Raw genomic sequence first — 20,463 nt, forward strand, 5'->3', positions numbered from 1 at the left:
TCTTATTGTAGAGCAATGGGCAGTTGATAAATGTTGATTTGGTAGAGGGTCTATTATTTTTATCACTAGTTCATATCCTCAAGGAGGAGATGCTATTAAGATTTTTGAATGGAAAATGGGAAATCCAAAAAAAAACTCAAGGTTATAGAACTGTAGTGTGGCCCTGGAAATCATGTCAGTGGGAATCACTGGCTGAAGCTTTGGTCAAAGAGATGCCTGACATAGTCACACAATTCATTACGGAGAGAGGACCAGACTCTTAGTCACTAGCTACCCTTATGGTTCTATGGATTGTAGCTTGGTTATCATTGATTTCACAGCTAATATCCACATGTAACTGAACACATACTATAATCATCTTTGCTGAATGAATAAAAGCCTAGCCACTAAAGCTAACAACTGAACTGCCACTTATAACTGCTGAGAGATCAGTTTCTCTAATAGAATGGCACTGGGTATATCAACCACTCCAGGACAGGCCTCAGGTTCAGGAGTAGTTGACCAACATATAATGGAATTCACAGTTTTTATTGTGTGTTTTTATTTGATTACAGTTTGGTGTTTACTTTTATCATTGTGGGTGTGTTTTATTTCATTTTCTTAGTTTAGGGGAGCTTTGCTGTGTTATTGGGTTTTTGTTTTTTGAGAAACAACTTAAAATTGAGTGGGTAGGAGGATCTTGAAGGACTTGGGGGAGGAGAAGAATATGACTAAAATATATTTAAATTTAAACATTGTTTTAAATAATGAAAATAAAATAACAACAAAAAATATGCCATAGACAAGTATGGTAGCTCATGCCAATAATCCCAAAACCCTGAGATGCTAAGGCAGAAGGAAGTGTAAAGCCAGCCTAGGCAAAATAGTGAGAACCTGTTTCAGGAAAAAAAAAAACTTGCAACAGAAATGTTGCACAGCTATTGGAATTAGTAGAAAGCAAAAATAATTTTTAAACAATTTTGTTAACAAATAATGATCACTTACTTCCTCTATAGATATACATAAGGAATAGTAAAAGATATATGGAATTTTTATGGCAAACAGCTTAACTCCTTTACCCAAACAAAATTAGATATCTAAGTACTAGGTTTGTATCAATAATCAGATTAAGGGCTTCTTTGATAACAGGCAAGTGGAAGAGTATATGAGGAACTGTTTGTATACATGAAGAGCTGGGTTCTGGTGAGCTAAAAGCAAGGTGTGAATAACAGTCAAGGGAGATTAGATGATAATCTAATTTAGAAAAATAAATCAATGAGGTGAAAGTAGAAGGGGGACTACAGGGAAGAGAAATCATCTGGAAATGGTAGGAGACAAGAAAAAAGAAGAGAATATGATCACACCTTACACATGAGTGAAAATCTCATAGTGAAATCAGTTATTTTGTGTGCAATTGATATATGCTAAGACTGTTCCTAAATCTCTTTCCAAGCAATATAGTTTCAAATGAGAACTGAAAAGTGAGTAGAGTGAAACATGTAACACTGACCCAACAGCTAAAATGTATCTTTCTCTTGAAACTCTAAAGTAAAAAATGGTAATCTCCAAAAGGGTAGCCCCAAAGTTATCTCACACTGTTTCAATGGCTTAGGAGATTCATACACTATTTTAAGTATAATGTAATAAAATGAATGACTTAGATAATATTGGGTTTAGTGACATCATGATTATATCAATGTAAAGTTATAGTCACTCTCTTTTGGAGATGACCATTCATATTTCTTATCAGGGGCATATATGAAGGAACCCTGCTGCTGTGACCGAGGGTGAAGTGACTGTGTACAACTGTCCTACACAAAAGCCAATGACTCTGAGCAAATGTCCAGATTTCAGGCTGTCTGCAGATGAGTTAATGGGCACCTGAATCAGATGCTCATAGTGAGTGCACAACCGGAAGTGAATGGAGAGAGAAGTAATTCATGCTCTTGGAATACAGATGGCTAGTAAGTAACTTGCTTGAACACAGGATGAATGAACGGGTGACCAAATTCCCCCAAAATGCACTTGCTCATCTCAAAGGGTCTCTGAGCTGCGGAGTACATGAATTACCTCATTCAGGAGCCAGTGACACTCTTGAAATTCCAGAAATGTTTGTTTTTAGAGGGCAATCTATTAGAGCTCCAGTGTTCATAGTGATGCTAGAAATGTAATGAAGAATTACACAAGCGGGAAGATGTTTTTCTATCACTTCACGTTTAGTGATCATTAAATATCTTCTAAACTATGACCATTCAGGTAACTTTTTTTTAAGTATGAATTTCTACTAATGGAACATTTTGCACTAGAGCTGAAGAATTGGTCAATTTTAATTAAAGTCAACTTTAAGTAAGGATTCTTTTAGCAGCTTCTGGTGGGTCAAGCCTGCTCCAATGGCTAAGCCCACACTTAGGCATATATAGAGACAAATTAGAAACAATGGTTTGTTAAAAATAAAAGGAGGACACAAAGTTGAGTGTGGTAGGAAGGTGGGAGCGGATCTGGAAGGAATTAGCAGGAGGGATGGGGTGAATATGATCAAAATACATGCACGAAGTTCTCAAGATTTAATACAACTACAAAAATAAAATAAAGATAATTCAACAATGGTATTATTATGAATCCAAAATGAGTCAATGTTTTTGCTTTAAATCTCTTATTACCAAATCTAATTTTAATATACTGATTTTGTATACTAACAATCAAAATGAAAAATCAAAACAAGAAGGTAAAAGTTACCTCTACCTTAGTTGTCTAGTTTTATTAGGTATATAATTGACAAATTACTTTATTATGAACATATTCATTACACCACTACTTCTCCTCAACTCCCTATAATGTCCTTTACCCCTTCTCACTCCCAGCTTTATTTCCTCTTTTTAATGTATTGCTCTGTTATTAACAATGTTCTGAATCCAACCAGTTCTTCCCATATATGGGTATGAAGCTATTCACCGGGGCATGAGCAACTTACCAGTTGCCACATTCCCAAAGTCTAAAGGAAAGAGACTTCCTTCCCTCAGTAACTATCAACTATCAATAGCTCCTTCCATGGGAGTGGGACATTTGTGTCTCTCCTTATCCACGTTGGAATTTTGGCTGGCTTCATATTGTACAAGTAACCAACCACATCTGCTGTGAGTTTGTGCATGTGCGGAGCTTTCAAAAACTGAAAGTATATGGTTGTATATAAAGTATACAGCAATCTAGTGCAAAGATACAAGTGAGTGAAAAACTTTTATGTTATCGTTTAAATGCTGTAAATAAACAGGAACCCCATAGAAACAGTTGAATTTTAATTATTCTAAGGGTGAACTGTATAGTGTTACCTACAGAATAAGAGAGAGGAGAGAGAGAGAGAGAGAGAGAGAGAGAGAGAGAGAGAGAGAGAGAGAGAGAGAGAGAGAGATTGGGAGGTTAGGGTTGGAAGGGAAGAAGAGAAAGGTTACTATTTCACTGACAGAAAAGTAAACCTAATTCTTGAGCTGTTATCTTCTCCAAATATCTTTACTTATTCTGTTTTTACTTTAAAAGAGAGACCGAGTTGCAGAAGTTTTGTGGTTCCCAATAACCTGGTGTTCTACCTTTGAAATGCTGCTGTTTTACAAATTGTTCTAATTTTAAACCTTGCTGCCTGCCAGAATGTTGTATGATGTCTGCACTAATTTTCTAAATGTATATAGTCTTTGTTTCTAATAAAATGTAAGGTTAATTTTTAAATATTATTAAATTTATAGAGCTAGTCTCTCTATATTTAATTAATACTAACCCAGAGAGCAATTTCTATTATGTGGATTCAAAAAAAAAAAAAAAAAACCTGTCAAATGGCTTCATACCCAAAGAATCTGGAAAATACCAGGAGAGATTACTTCTGAAATCTCCAACTTTACCATGCTATTTTCACAGAGTTAGGAAAGCCTATAGTTTTTATTCCCCTCTTCGTTTTCCTTCACCATTTTCTCCACCTTATTTCCCCTACTTTGTCTCCCTTCCTTCCTCACACTCTCCTTCTAGAAGGACAATACAAACTCACAATGAATAAGTATTATCTTATTAGATTTCCAAACTTCGCAGCAAACCAAAGTCCTATGGCTGTTTCTGTGGTCCTCTGAGTAACAAGTCGTCACATCACAAAGATACACATAAATAGAAATCTCAAACAAAGCAAACTTAAACCGAGTGCCAGGTTGAGTGAACAATAACCCAAACAAGAGACTACAAAACTTCAGTGAATATTTGAAAACTCTGACTCTTTATGTAAGAAAAAAAAGGAAATGTGCAAATGGTAGTATAATAGCTAAAGACCTAGAAAAGCATAAATTACATATTTGTGAGGTTTCCAAATAATCAGTATATGTTCACACCTATCAAGCAACTAAAAAGTGATAATTCTGATACTAGTCAGTAGAGCAAAGGAATTGAATTGTGTGGCTTGATACACGCATTTATAGGAAAAATGGTGGAGAAAATACAAAGGTATTTGTACAATGTGTCAATTTGCATATCCTTCTGGATCTGCACCTGTCACTTGCAACTTTTTCAGAATGCGTTTCAACGTGTAAACAGCTCACATGCCAAACCCATGTGTACACTGCAGTACAGCAAAGTGGAAATGTTGGAAATAATAAGGAGCACACTGTCAGGAAGGTACATATTCTGCCATCCACAGAAATGCTTTCAAAATAAAGCTGAATTAAAAAAAAGAAGAAGAAGAGAAGAGTAAAATTAAGTGCATGCCTATTGCCAAAGTCTTTGTACCAGGAAAGAAGTTGCATAATGAATTGATGCTACAGTATTTACTTCCAAAAAGTAGATATAACATAAAGTAGTCTTGATTTATAAGCGTTTTAAAGACCATCAGCGAAATAAGAAATCATCTCGGATATTTTAGCCAAGTACTTTTCTAATGAGAAGAAATCATTTAACCTGATACTAAAATATCAGAAATAACTCTTAAGATTTTAAATATTTATGAAGTTAAATAGTACAACAAAATACACACAAAGTTCTTACCAAACAAGCATAAGTATTGTGGCCTCGGGCTCATCTCCATGGGGACTCATTAATATGAGACTGTAAAAGACTTCTCTGGAGCTGAAGGGATCACTCAGTGGGTAAAAGCACTTTTTATGCAAACATAAGGCTTTAGCTCAAATCCCCAGCACCTAATACAGAAAGCTGAGCATGGCTGAATGTACCTGCTACCCTAGCACTGGGGGCGGCGGAGGGCGGGGACAGAGACAGACAGACCCTCATAGATCTCTGACTGGACAACAAATCAGTGTAGCTGAAGATTTATGATCATTTTGGTTCACTGTGTGACCCTGTCTCAAAGACAACAATGTGGTAAAATAAGAGACCCAATGTCTCCTCTCACCTCTTCAGGCATTCACATTGGTATACACACACACATACACACACACACACACAGACAGACTTGAGTTTATTGTAGATAAAGTAGACCTCACTATCTTACCATCTTAATTAGTTACACTACCATCCATAGTAATCCCAACCTCGACTCTCACATGGCCACATGACTCTATACAGCCATACTAATAGGTAAGGGTCACTAATGCCTTGTCTTTTAGATAGCACGTTGGTTTCTTTCCCCAAGTTCAATCTTCAGTATATGCAGAAGCTTTAGGGTGGTCCTAAATGAAAGTGTATCTGCCTCTACCAAAACCTGCAGCAAGTCCTCCCCTGAGCACAGAATCTAAATCCACCTCTACTTGCTCATCATGACTTCAGTGTTTTCCAATAGCATCTGTATTCACTTAACAAATATTTGCTAAGTTCCCAGTGCAGTTACTCTACTCTAATACTTGTCTCTTTCTGCATACTGTTAATTCCGAGTTTTTTGTTTTGTTTTGTTTTGTTTTTTACTGTTAGTTGGTGTGTTTATTCCCAATCTATTGCCTACTTGGCAAGGAAATTGATTATTTGGCAAATGCACAATAAATAAAATATTTGGTACATTTTCATAAATAAAGACTAGGTGGATAAAATATTTGTTTTGTGACTACACATTAAATATTAAGTTACTACTTATTCTTAAAAGAATATGTAATGTTATAAATATTAAATGGCGATGTGGTTTGAATCTGAAATACCCCCACAATATCATAAGTTTGAACATTTGATCTAAAACTGGTTGTGTATCCTTTAAGATTGGGATCATGATAGAGGAAGTGGGTCAGTGGGGACTGGCTTGAGATTTTATATCTTATCTAGACCCCACTTCCTGTTCACTGATAGTTTCCTAACTGCAGATGCAAAGTGACCACCCTGCCTCCTATTCCTGATGTCTTGTCTTCTATGAGAACTCCTATTGTGATTTCTATTGTGACATTGACATGAAAGCTAAAAGGTATAAGTAATGTCTACATCATGTAGCGATACGCAACTACCTTTGGAAGAAGCCTTGAGTTTCACTTGTAGAATTTTGAGTCTTCATAAAACACATTTTGAAGAACACAGATGTGACCAAAATACTTTCCTGAACGAAGGGTGCAAATGCTCATTTATCAAAATGGAAATAAAGAACATTTCTGAGGTACAAAAAGAACGGGGAGGTGATTCACTTATTTAATTACTCATATGGAATACAACCATAACTGAACATTCTAAATCTAACAATTGGTAGGGAAAAAAACTATATGAAAATTTCAAATTCCTCCTTAATATATGAACATTAAAAGAGGAATAGACCTTAGCTAAAGAGAAGTAATTTGTCTTCTTTGTCTTCTTTGACTCACCTCTAATACTCCAGTTTCCAATTTCTATTTTGTGTTGCCATGACAACAAAATGCCTTTGACCATAATTTTTGATAGAAAAGGTATTTGGAACATCTAATTTGTTTAAGTGAAACACATTCATTTGGTCACAAGTATCATAGAGTCTGCTATTTAGAAAAGCATTTGAACACATCGTTACCTGTAGCAGGTGCTTGCTAACCGTTTCATAGACTCCTGGTGCTGTCCATGGTTGCTAAGCACCAGGAACAATTCATATCGACATGACTGTATGCAATCTCAAGAGTTAACTGGGATTTAGACTCCAGCCTTTTCCACCCACTCGCTGCCCTATCTACATCAATGAAAAATACAGCTTTATTTTTCAAATACTTACGATTTTAATTTCTTAACTTTTCCCCAATGTTAGGATAAATATGCTTAGAAAAACTCCACCATGGACTTGGGGATACAGCTCAGTTGGTAAAGTATCTGCAGAACAGGCACCAAGTCCTGGGTTTGATTCCGAACCTCATACAAGCTATGTGTAGTGAAGCACACCGTAACCTCAGCACTACAGACATGAAGGCATGGAATCAATTCAAGTGTCATTTTTTAAGATCTCTTTATTTTTGTTTTATGTGTGTATGAGTGCCTGTACATATTTATATGTAGACATGCATACCAAGTGTCCTAAGGACAGAGAGGTCATAAGATCCCCTGAAACAGACAAATAGACAAACGAATGGAAACACATGAACTATGAACCAATGGCTGAGGGGCCCCCAAATGGGTAGGCCCTCTGAATAGGTGAGACTGTTGATTGGCTTGATCTGTTTGGGAGGCATCCAGGCACTGGGACCAGGACCTGTCCTCAGTGCATGTGCTGGCTGCTTGGAACCTGGGGCTTATGCAGGGAGGCTTGACTCAGCCTGGGAGGAGGGGACTGGACCTGCCTGGACTGAGTCTACCAGGTTGATCTCAATCCTCGGGAAGTCTTTGCCCTGGAGGAGATGGGAATGGGGGTGGACTGGGGGGAAGGGGAGGGGGGGGCAGGAGGGGGGAGAACAAGGGAATCTGTGGTTGATATGCAGAATTAAATTATATTGTAAAATAAAATAAAATTTAAAAAAAAAATCCCCTGAAACAGGAGTTAGAGGGAAGTTGTAAGTTGCCATGGTGGGTTTCTGGAATTGAACCCGATTCCTTTGCAAAAGAAGCAAGTGCTCTTGACTTCTGAGCCATGTTTCTACCCACCAACCACCCCCCTCCTGCAACACACACACACACACACACACACACACACACACACACACACAATTTTAAAGTTCTTTTCATTTTTTTGTATTATTCATAGTGTGTGCATCTGTATGTGTCCATGTGGGTATCTTCATGTGAAAGAAAGTCCCACTGAAGCCAAAGACATTGGCTCCTCTGGAACTGGAGTTATATAAAGCTATTGACCACTTAAGATGGGTGTTGGGGAGCTGAACTTGGTTCTTTGAAAGAGTAGTAAGTTCTCTTAAAAATGTAGGTATCTTTCCAGTCACTAGAGTTCCTTTTTTTTTTTTTTAATAAGGAAATTTTTATTCATTTTACACACCAACCACAGATTCCCCCTATCTTCCCTCCGGCCCCTTCAGCCTCCCTCCCCAACCCACCCCCCCCCCCATTCTCTCCTCCAACAAGGTAAGGCCTCCCATGGGGAGTCAGCAGAGCCTGGTACATTCAGGGAGTCAGCAGAGCCTGGTACATTCAGGAGAGGCAGGTCCAAGCCCCCCCCCCCCTGCATCAAGGCTGTGCAAGGTATCCCACCATAGGCAGTGGGTTCCAAAAAGCCAGCTCATGCACCAGGGATGGATCCTGATCCTACTGCTATGGGACCCCTTAAGCAAATCAAGCTACACAACTGTATCGATTATGCAGAGGGACTAGCAAAATTCCATGGTGGCTCCACAGCTCTTGGTCTAAATTTCATGAGTTCCCACTAGTTTGATTTGGTTGTCAATGTAGGTTTTCCCATCATGATCTTGATGCCCCTTGCTCACAGAATCCCTCTTCTTTCTCTTTGAGTGGACTGCTGGAGCTCTGCCTGGTGTTTGGCCGTAGATCTCTGCATCTGCTTCCATCAGTTACTGGATGAAGGCTCTATGATGACAGTTAGGGTATTCACTGATCTGATTACTGAGGTAAGCTAGTGCAGGCACCCTCTCCACTTTTGCCAATAGTCTAAGCTGGGGTCATCCTTGTGAATTCTTGGGAACTTCCCTAGCACCCCGTTTCTCCCTACCCCCCATGATGTCTCCCTCTATCATATCTTACGGTATCTCTTTCATTGCTCTCCCACTCTGTCCTTGTACCTATTTTTAAAGTGCACAGGCTTATATACCTTCAATTAGTAGTTTGTCCAACAGAATAGAATTTCTCTGTCCTTCACTCAAGCCTTCTAAAATCTGAACTTCTTTCTCTTTCTACCTTCAACAATATCTGCTTGCAGAAATCAGTCAATATGACCAACTGGGTGACAGACCACATTTCTCTGTGTTTTTCTTAACCTGACACTGTAAAATTTCCCTACGTTTTGGGTGTCTGTCTCTTGTTTTACCGACCCCAAACACCAGCCCTTCTTTCCACAGCAAAATAAAAACACCTCAGATCAGCCACCTTCCTTCCCTAAGTGGAAAACTCGTAGTTCTCTGGTCTATAAATTAACCCTAGATGGTATAACGTTCCTAAACTCTCTGCATACATATGTTTTATCTTCTTATCTAAAAGGTAAAATAACCCAAATCTGAACTATGCCAATGATACTTGTATTATTGTATTTACTGAAGTCTTCTCAGAACTTCCAGAGGAAGCCTTGTTCCCTCCCTTCTTCTCTTCCAGTGACATGTGTTGGTAACTCAACTAGCACCCAGACATCATCCAGCACACAGGACACCTCTGGGCTTCAAAGAGAAAGAGGTGTACAATATTTTTTCTGGTTCTCTTTTCAATTCTGCTGCCTTATTTTATCAAGATACTGGATAAATGTTGCAGACAACACTGAATTCACAAGTAAATTGACTCAGAACATTCAAATGGAAGCAGCATGTAAGCATTTTCACACAAGCAGTTTAAGTTTTTTATTAAAGTTAGTAATAATCAGCCGTGTGACCTTACATTGAAGTGTGGTTCACTTAGCAGACCCTTAGAGAAAACTGTCTCACTTTCTCAGTAGGTACCAATTGCCAATAGTCCAACAGCTAGGGGTGGGACTTTGTGTCCACCTGCCTTCTCCATGCTGGGATCTGGTTTGGGCTTGAATAGGTCTTGTGAATGCTGTCACAGCTATTGTGAGTTCACACATTCAACTGTTCAGATGACAATGTTTCCTTGTACACATCTGTATCAGTTACATTTCTGCTGCTGTGAAAAAATGCCGTGACCAGAGCAACTTAAAGAAAGGTTTATCTTGGGCTTACAGTTCCATGGGGATAAGAGCTCATTACCATACAGCAAGGAAGTGTGGCAGCAAGCACCTGGGATGGAGAGAGCTCCCACCTCAAACAGCAAGCTGGAAACAGTGACCCAGAGAGTCCTGCCTCCAGGGCCTAGGCCCTGGGACACAGCCCATGTCCAGGAACCCTCATCTATCGCTGCCCTAGTTGCCAGCCAGCAGAGAAGACTCTTGGGGGCAGGCTTCTCCACCAACACTCCCCATCGGACCCTGAAATCTACAAGACCCACACCGTACCCTAAATCCACCCATCCCCCTGCGACCTCAGCAGCTTCCTAAGACATGGAATTTGCATGTCTGATTGGACCAAGAGTGGATCCCTGAGACACAGAATCTGCCATCTTCATTTAGACCAAGAGCTATGATTGGACCACGAGTGGCCCCCTGAGATACAGACACAGCAAGCACAGAGTGGACCAAGAGCAGCTCGCTCAGACACAGGTACCTCTTGCACCTATTGAAAGAAGAGATGGGTAGACGCCAGTGCAAAAATACAAGCAATAGCAAAAAGACCAATATGGCACCGTGTAGATGTAACCAACCGTCTTATTAAGTAAGAAACACAGAGCCGATTCAGAGAAGAAAGCCAAGAGGTCAGAACTAAGAGCCTTACCCTTCCTGCTTCAGCCAAGAGAGTTCTCCAAAAAGGGGCCTACTTCCTGTCTGTTCGTCTTTATATTGACTGTCTGTTCTGCCTTCTTATTGGTTGTAAACCCAAACACATGACTGCTTCGTCACTGCCTGCATGTACAGCCCTCCAGGTCCTCTATGGTATTGAGATTAAAGGCGTGTGTCTCCAATGTTGGCTGTATCCTTGAACACACAGAGATCTACCTAGCTCTGTCTACCAAGTGCTGGGATTAAAGGAGTGCGCTACCACCACCACACTCTTGCTATGGCTCTAATAGCTCTGACCCCCAGGCAACTTTATTTATTAACATACAATTAAAATCACATTTCAGTACAAATAAAATATCACCATAGCACTGCCTGAACCTAGCAGTTCTACAACAGCAAGACCTGAACATCACAATGTAGAAGAAGCAGGAGAAAGAGACCTTAAAAATAACTTTATGAAGATAAAGGCTTTTTAAAGAGGAAATGAAAATATCCCTTAAAGAAAGGGTCGAGGGAAAGAGAGCTTGGGTGAGTGGGAGATCCCAGCTGGATCAACAACAGAGAGGGAGAACAAGGAATAGGAGACCATGGTAAATGAAGACCACATGAGAATAGGAAGAAGCAAAGTGCTAGAGAGGCCCACAGAAATCCACAAAGATACCCCCACAACAGACTGCTGGCAATGGTCGAGAGACAGTCCGAACTGACCTACTCTGGTGATGGGATGGCCAAACACCCTAATTGTCGTGCTAGAAACCTCATCCAACTACTGAGGGATCTGGATGCAGAGATCCATGACTAGGCCCTGGGTGGATCTCTGGGAGTCCAATTAGCGAGAATGAGGAGGGTTTATATGAGAGAGAATTGTTGAGACCAAGGTTGGATAAAGCACAGAGACAAATAGCCAAACGAACCGAAACACATGAAATATGAACCAATGGCTGAGGGGTCACCAACTGGATCAGGCCCTCTGAGTGGGTGAGACAGTTGATTGGCCTGATCTGTTTGGGAGGCATCCAGGCAGTGGCACTGGGTCCTGTGCTCATTGCATGAGTCGGCTGTTTGAAACCTGGGGCCTATGCAGGGTCCCTTGGCTCGGCCTGGGAGGAGGGGACTGGACCTACCTGGACTGAGTCCACCAGGTTGATCTCAGTCTGTGGGGAAGGCTTTGCCCTGGAGGAGATTGGAATGGGGGGCAGGCTGGGGGGAAGGTGAGGGGGGCGGGAGGGGGGAGAACAAGGGAATCTGTGGCTGATACGTAGAACTGAATTGTATTGCAAAATAAAAATTTTAAAAAAAAAAGAAACTGAGGAAAAGACAAACAAAAAATTGGAAGAAATCAATAAATCCTTTAAAGAAGAAAACAAAGAAAAAGCAATTAAGTAGGTGAAGGAAACAGTTCATTTAGCCATTTGTTAGTCTCTGTGCTAAGCTCATATACTGCAGATATAAGCTTTTCTTATGAAGGTTCAGAGATGCATTGATCTATAGGTACAATCATGAGTTATTAGGAGTCATTTTAATAGTACATCAATTTAGCACAGTAATATTAGTAGGCTCTCCCATAGAGTCTATGACCTATCTAGATATAACTTGTTTGGGCCTGATAATTGTACAAAGTATTATAAGTTTCATCTTGTGGAACAGGACATAAATTCAAGAACATTTGGACAGCACAAATTTGTCTTGATAGGTATTTTTTAAAGAACATTCTGTTGGTTGGGTAGGATAGAGAGTCTGGGAGAATACAGATGAATCAAAACATGTATGAAATTCTCAAATAACTAATAGAAATAAATGAAAAAATAAATTACAGTACCAGACACGCCCATATGGAGCAATCCTCATATACAATCAAAAGATCTTTTGGTTATACACACACACACACACACACACACACACACACACACACATAGAGACAGAGTTTTGCAGTATTGCACTAATGAGAACATTCTGGTTTCGAGGCCCACATTGTAGCATACAGGGTCCTCCCTGCATAAAACCATTGAGGTATTTTCTCTCCCAACTTCATAGCAACTTCCATCACTATAAAACTATAGCACATTTGTAGTCAGCTTCACGATCAGATTGAGATTGGTTTCTCTGTGTTCTGAGCCAAAATGTGTGATGTCTATAGCAATGGAAATTTACATTTAGCCATGTCAATGATCAATAACAATAGCCTGTGTTATTTTAGATGCCTCTTGTGCTTCTGAGACAAATAACTCATAGGGGTAACCCATGCCTTGAACTTGGATATTCATTTAATGACCAGTTTCTTCTGGTGGGCAGTATTGTTCATTAATGCAGGGTACCTCTGTTCAAATTTATTCTTTTATTTTCAGTATATTTACAATGAGCTTCCAAACTTGTGGATTTTCAGAAGCCTTCTTTCATACATCTTTAATATGGTTGACATTGCCCTATTCTCACCTTACCCCCATCTCCCTGCTCCTACCTCCACTTCAGTCTTTAGCACCTAGTAACACCCACGTTTTCCATATCTTATGTGATGTGATGTGTGTGTGTGTGTGTGTGTGTGTGTGTGTGTGTGTGTGTGTGTATGTGTTACGTGAGTTGTAAGATCATCAGTTTCTATGCAGCTATTTCTGTATACACTTCATATTTTGGTTAACTTTTTCCAAACCTCATCTGTGGTGGTTTGAAAGAAAATGGCCCCCAAAGGGAGTGGCACTGTGAGGAGGTGTGAGCTTGTTAGAGTAGGTGTAGTCTTTCTTATATGCTCAAGCTACTCCCAGGGTCAAAATCTTGCTCCCTGTTGCCTGCATGCCAACATGTATCAGCATTTTCTCCAGCACTAGGTCTGCCTGCACACTGCCATGCCATGTTCCCCACCACGATGGTAATGAATTAAACCTCTGAAACTGTAAGCAAGCTGCCTCAGTTTAATGTTTTCCTTTACAAGATTGCCATGGTCATGGTGTCTCTTCACAGCAATAGAAACAATAACTAGGACATCATCTTCTCCCCATTCCCATCACCCCACTCCCCTCTTGAACCTTTCTATTCTAAGACTCTCTCTCTCTCTCTCTCTCTCTCTCTCTCTCTCTCTCTCTCTCTCTCTCTCTCTCTTCTTTTATCTTACCATTTCCTACTACTGTCTCTCATTCCTCCATGCATGCCCCATCCCAAAGGCTTGATCTCAGTTTCCTTGATTCCATACGCACTCCACAACACAAAAGATTTGAAGCTACAGTTCATGTATGAGAAAAAAAAAAAAACATGCAGCATGACCTTACAGTAGAAGCCATTTTAAAGATAAAACTTCTCTGTTCAGTGAGACCCTATCAGAAAGAGAAAGAGGGTGAGAGAAGGAAAAAATTGCAGATGACATACGATTGATGGAGATTTGAAAAACATTGGCCTCAATGCTGCTGTCATTTATAAAAATAATTTCCCTGTGGACTGGCCCTGGAGTTCCTCCACAATTCTGGAGCTGAATTATTAGAGCCATATCACAGTGTGGTTAGGCCATTTTATTATAAAGAAGCGTAAGAATTCTCTTTCCACCAGAATCAAGGACTACAAAGGTAGTGGCCATATCCCTTATCTATCTGTGGCACTGTGTAGAGCAGAGTGAGGCTTAGTTGACCAGGACACCTAATCAAGCACTTTGGAAAGCACTACAGAGCAGAGATGGTAAATGTGATGACACATGAAAGAAACAATCAGGAAATTCAGGGGACCAAAAGGGAAAATACTTACCCATACTAAGCAAAGTCTTAAATAATAGGCTGCATAGGCTTTATCTAAATTATTCTCCCAAGTGATACTGAAACAAAGCACAGTGTTCTTTTTTGTACATTACAAAAACGTAAGCTCCTCAAACAGTCTACTGAGACAACATTTTGTGATTTGGAACCAACTCTAGACTTTGAAGAAGAGAAGGAAAAGAGAGAGAGAGAGAGAGAGAGAGAGAGAGAGAGAGAGAGAGAGAGAGAGAGAGATTAAAAAAGAATAAAGGTTTAAAAAGCTATGAAAATATATTTCAAATAGACTCTCTCACAGATTCAAAGATAATATAAGATTAGCTATAGGCATGAACCCAGAACTACTACCCTGACAATCAATGGGCCAGTGCAAGACTATTTCTAGACCATTTCTGGAAAGTCTTGAGCATTCAGTGGAAGGTCTAACTGGAGAAGAGATGTGTTTAAATTAAGTCAAATCGAAGGACTGTGTGCCAAATCATGGAGTTAGCATACAATCGATGGCCAGCAGCCATCGAAGCAATTTCTGCTGAGTAGGATATAAAATGAAATGGGTTACTGCAGGGCACTCTCCTAGCAGTTTCATTTTGTGATGTTGGATCCAAAACATTGAGCACTTTAGTGGGCTGGCAAGGAATGCAGCAGTCATTTACCTTGTCAGAAATCTTTGTTAAAAGTATGACTACTTTATTATAACACAGATTATGATAATCTTAAACTTAAAAGCTGAGTCATATTTTTTTTCAAAAGTAAGCTCTAAGATATGCCTTTCCCCCAGCCACAAAACTTTTGACCTACAATGTGTCCTGTCTGCAAGATCTGCTAGGGCAAAGGTGGCACAGAACTTGTGAGAGTAGCCAACCAATGTCTGATTTGACTTAAAGCCCACTCCGTGAAAAGGAACCTATACCCAACACTGTTTGGCCGACCAAGAACTACACACTAGATAGTTCAGAGACCTAGAGTAAAACCAAATATTGCTGGTCTGAATAAAAATAGTAAAGAGAAAATGACTCTAATGACCATATCCAGACATTAAACAGAGAGACCGACCTTGGAATGCATAGCTCTAAAAGGGATGTCTCCATCAAATTCTAGCCCTCTGAGTTCAGGAAACTCTGAGGAAGAGAAAGGCAGTAGGAATGTAGGAGCCATAGGGGATGGAGGATACCAGAAGAACAAGGCCCTCTGAATTAACTGAAGATGGTTCATATGAGCTCACAGAGACTGAAGCAGCAAGAACAGGGCCAACACAGATTTGCACCAGGTCCTCTCCGTATATATTACAACTATTAGTTCAGTGTTCTATGGGACTTCTAAGTGTGTGAATGAGTGGGTCTCTGATTCTTGTGCCTGCTCTTGGAGCTCTTTCCCTTCTGTTGGGTTACCTTGTCCAGTCTTGAGGTGATGGTTCTTGTTTTAGCTTAAATTTTACGTTGTCGTATTTGGTTGTTATCTCCTAGAAAGCTATTCTTTTCTAATGAGAATATTAAAAAGAGTATTAGACTTACCCTCAAGAGCCTTGTTAGCACTTCTAACATATGTTACATAGTGAACAGTTATACATTTCAGTAGGCCTCTGGTAACCCTAATTACTAAATGTCTACATTAACCCCTGCATTAAATATCATAGCAAGAATAGCACACGTGCAACTAATATGGCCTATTCCATGGGAGAATCCATGCTTTAAACTGTAAGCCTGCTTAACACCACATGACAGGGAGGTCCTATGTCATAGGGAAAAACTTAATACTGTTGTTTAACCACATGAACAATGGCATCACATTGCCTTCTAAACATCTATGCTTATACAAATAGACAAAGTATGCTCTCAAGCATATTTAATCAAATAAATTTCTCTTTGATGTATGTTGCAGTGAATGGCTGCCCAAGATGCTGAGAATAAGTGACAGCTGATGGCCCAGCCCTAAATAAGACATTCTTATCATACTCTCAAAGAATCATGGCACATTCTAGAAGAGAGAAGTGTCATGACAAATGGTAAGAGCAGTGAGATTAAAAAAAAAAATCTGCAAAATGACATCCTTTAGGCATGGCCTGATCATTGCAATCATGAAGTCACAGCAGCTTCAGTTATTACACTGCATCTACATAAGAGACTGGTCCTGTAAACAATCAATCATCGGCAGGGAAAGGTCTCCCGAACTCCTGGCTATTTATAGATTCTGGAAGACAGGGTTGCTGTCTCCAGTTGGACACCCACTGCTGGGTCTACCAGGCTCCAATAGGTAAGTTCAAACTCATGGTCATATAGAATGGCCCTGGTTAAACTGAGTCCCAAAATAAAACTTGAGGGCAGAAATATGAGAAAGAGTGTTGTAAGAAAGACAGAAAATAGACCGAAGTAGGAGGAAATTAGAGATGCTGGAGATGAGAGTAAGGGATTTGCCTTATATTCATGTATGAAGTTGTTAAAGGCCAAACTTAAATAGTAAAATAGAATACTTGGAGGAAGCAGGAAACACTGATATAAAAGGGGAAGTAGAAGAAAAGGAGAGGAAAGCTTTAACTGGGTAGGAAGGAGGGAGGCCAACACAGAAGAAAAGGGAGGGAGGGAGGAAAAGAAGGAGGGAGGAAGGGAGAGAGGGGTGATAAATAACACTAAGGATGACTGAAAAGGCCTTAGAGAATCATATTATTTTATAGTTACCAAAAATTATATAACAGATACACACAGTGTGTTTGTGTGTGTGTGTGTGTGTGTGTGTGTGTGTGTGTGTGTGTGTGACAGCTTCATTATATATATTAGGATGACAATGTTCCCCTCAAGAGCCATGGACCATCTAACAAAAACCTCAACACCAGGCACAAGAAACCTCCTTTCAAGTTATTCGTCAGGGGAGTCCAAGAGATTCCCAAAACGATATAATCTATTGCTATTTCCCTTGGTTGTCGTACAGAGGTGGAAGGTAAGTTCCTATTGCTAAAGACACCATCTAATTTGAGCAAGGGGTTAATATATATGATCTTAACTGTGGGATCTGTTCAGAAAGCCTCCTTCTTGAGAACCAACTTTCATAGTATCAGGTGCTATGTAAGTTGCGGAGGGAGAGAGACATTCTACCCATCTATGATGTCTATAAACCACAATGAACAATATGGCAACATATTCTTAAAGATGTAATAATGGTACTCATGTCCTTGTGGTGACCAAAGCTGTCTGATTTGATTTAAGGGCCGCTTAACATGAGGAAAATTATGCCTGGTACTGGAAACCTGGCCAACTACCTATGGTTATGTAGGTAATGGACCTTGGAGGAGAACTCACTACTGCCAATTTAACTAAATCAGTATAAATCCTATATGCATTCCAAGTACTTGTCTTAGTTAGAGTTATTAGTCCTGTGACCAAAAGAAACTTGGAGAAGAAAGCACTTATTTCACTCATAATTCCATGTAATAGTTCATCATAAAAAACAGTGGGGTCAGGAATTCACACAGGGCAGGAACCTGAAGGCAGGAGCTGATTCAGAAGCCATGGAGAACTGCTGCTTACTGACTTGTTCTTCGTGGCTTGCTCAGCCTGCATTTTTATAGAACCCAGGGCCACCAGTCCATTGATGGCACCACCCACAATGGGCTGGGACCTCCCCTATAGGTCATTAATTAAGAAAATGCCTTACATCTGGATCTTACAGAGGTATTTTCTCAATTGAGGCTCCCTACTCTCTAATGACTATGGCTTGTGTCAAGTTGACATAAAACTAGCCAGTACAGTATTTATTCTTGTACCCACAGATAGGTGTAGTTCTCGCCCTTATCAAGGAATATTCTTTTTGCATCAGACAGTGACCATTAGCAAGAAGTACAACTGGTAAAATAATGAGATTGACTTTGGAGGTGCGAAGCCTCAAAGGATACATCAGCAGCTTAACTCCTACAACTAAGGCTCAGGAAACATCATCAAGGATGCAAAAAGAGTATATGAGCCAGAGGACCAAAAAGTCTGTTGTGAGACATCATCTACTAGACATGACAAGGAAGCTATGCCCATAATACCTCAACATTATGGCTGCATAAAAAATATTTGAATAAGAGTGACATCAGCAGAATAAGGATCACACCAGCAGGTATGCCATCATGCAAAGCAGAAATGCCATGGGGCCACACTCCTAAACGAAGAGCTGTAAGTGGCTAATGACTGTAGAGAAAGGGAAAATTTGTCTTCACCAGGAAGAGGCCACTTAATTATCCAATACCAAGTGGTCAGCCCTGAATTCACATGCATAAAAGCAACACTAAATGGATTCAGTAGGTTATCTGTGTGTGTGTGTGTGTGTGTGTGTGTGTGTGTGTGTGTGTGTGTTATAATCAAAGAGAAAGAGGCTATGAATTTGAATTTGATTGAGAGTACAGGAATATGGGAAAGACTGTAAGACTCATAAGAGTGATTTGAAGGAAGGAAAGGAGAAGAGAAATCGTGTAATCATATTTTAATTTAAAAAATATTCTAATAAAGAAAAAGAATACTTTGAGAGGAAGAGAAAACCCTCATTGAATCAGCATTCTAATAACTAACTGAAGAAACAGAGGAAATTAATACTTGTGGTCTAGAAAACAAAGTTACTGTAGATGGTTTTACAATCATGGCTGTTATTCTTCCCAAATCACCACTGGAAAAGTATAAGTTTCCATCCCACTAGTGATGAGCTTCATAATGTGATTTGCTTCAGCCAAGAGAATGGAATAGGATACAACACAGGCCTACTCACACCAAAACTGTTAATATGTTTCACTGTTTTAGTGTGGCCTCTTATCTCTCTCCTTTAGCACAAACAATATTTCTGCTAGTGAGTGTTGGTTCAGACAAGATCTCAAAATGACAGCTAAGTTGATCTGATATACCTAGATCCAGATGCAGTCATGTAAAAAGGAAATAAAGACTTTTTATATAAGCTATTTAAACACTTTAAATTATTTCAAATAAGTCACATAAATACACAATTCTACAAATATTAGATTAGCAGTTTACAAATTACATGAAGGCAAAAGTTAGATTTCACTGGATATTTCCTCTTGCAGCCTTCTCCTCATTTTCGTGTATTTTATATACTATAATGTAGTACAAGGACATATTAGTGTTAATGACCTAATTTTCTTTAACCAAACATTCTTATTATATCCACAGTACTAGAGGAGACTCAGAAGTATCCAGTTCATGACTTTAACCTGACTATTCGCTCAAATACATCTTCTGTACTTTTAATCTGCAAGGACTTGTTATATGGTAAATGAGGAAGGCATGGATAAAAGGCTCATGGAATTCTATTCTATGCTAAAGCCATAAACATCCACAGTACTTGTGACTGCATTTGGTAGTGACCTTATTCAGTAATTACTACTCTTCATATGCTTCACTTTGTTATAAACAATATTTTAGTTGAAATGGAGTTTTTTGTTTTTAGCAATAGTTCTCTAAAATCTTATTAAGCAAACCTGAAATGAGAATCAGCAACAGATCAACTCTTTTAAACGGTAGAAGAAAGTTAGAGTGGTTAATAGGGATTCAGGATTTAAGAGACCTCTTCTAACCACTCAAAAAATTGGCAAGAGGATTAGGCTGGCCCATGGGTACTTTTACATGCCAGAGCAGACACTAGGGGTCTAAAAACACAGCTGAGACGCTTGAATTACTTGTGTGACAAATCCCTGAGGAACTGACAGACAGATGCACACAGTCAACCTAGCATTGCCTGGGTACCCCAAATGTGAAACTAATGATGCATCCACTGGTACAGCCGTTAAGATAAAGCCATCTGTTGGTTATTCATCCACTGTGTTGTTACTTTCAGATGTGTAGTAAGGAATAATGAAAGAGAGAAAGAAAGAAAAGTAATAAAGAAATAAAAGAACATGAAAAACAACGTGGGGTGGTGCTCCAA

The sequence above is a fragment of the Peromyscus eremicus genome, chromosome 12 (genome assembly GCF_949786415.1).
Source record: "Peromyscus eremicus chromosome 12, PerEre_H2_v1, whole genome shotgun sequence".
NCBI classification, from domain to species: Eukaryota; Metazoa; Chordata; class Mammalia; order Rodentia; family Cricetidae; genus Peromyscus; species Peromyscus eremicus.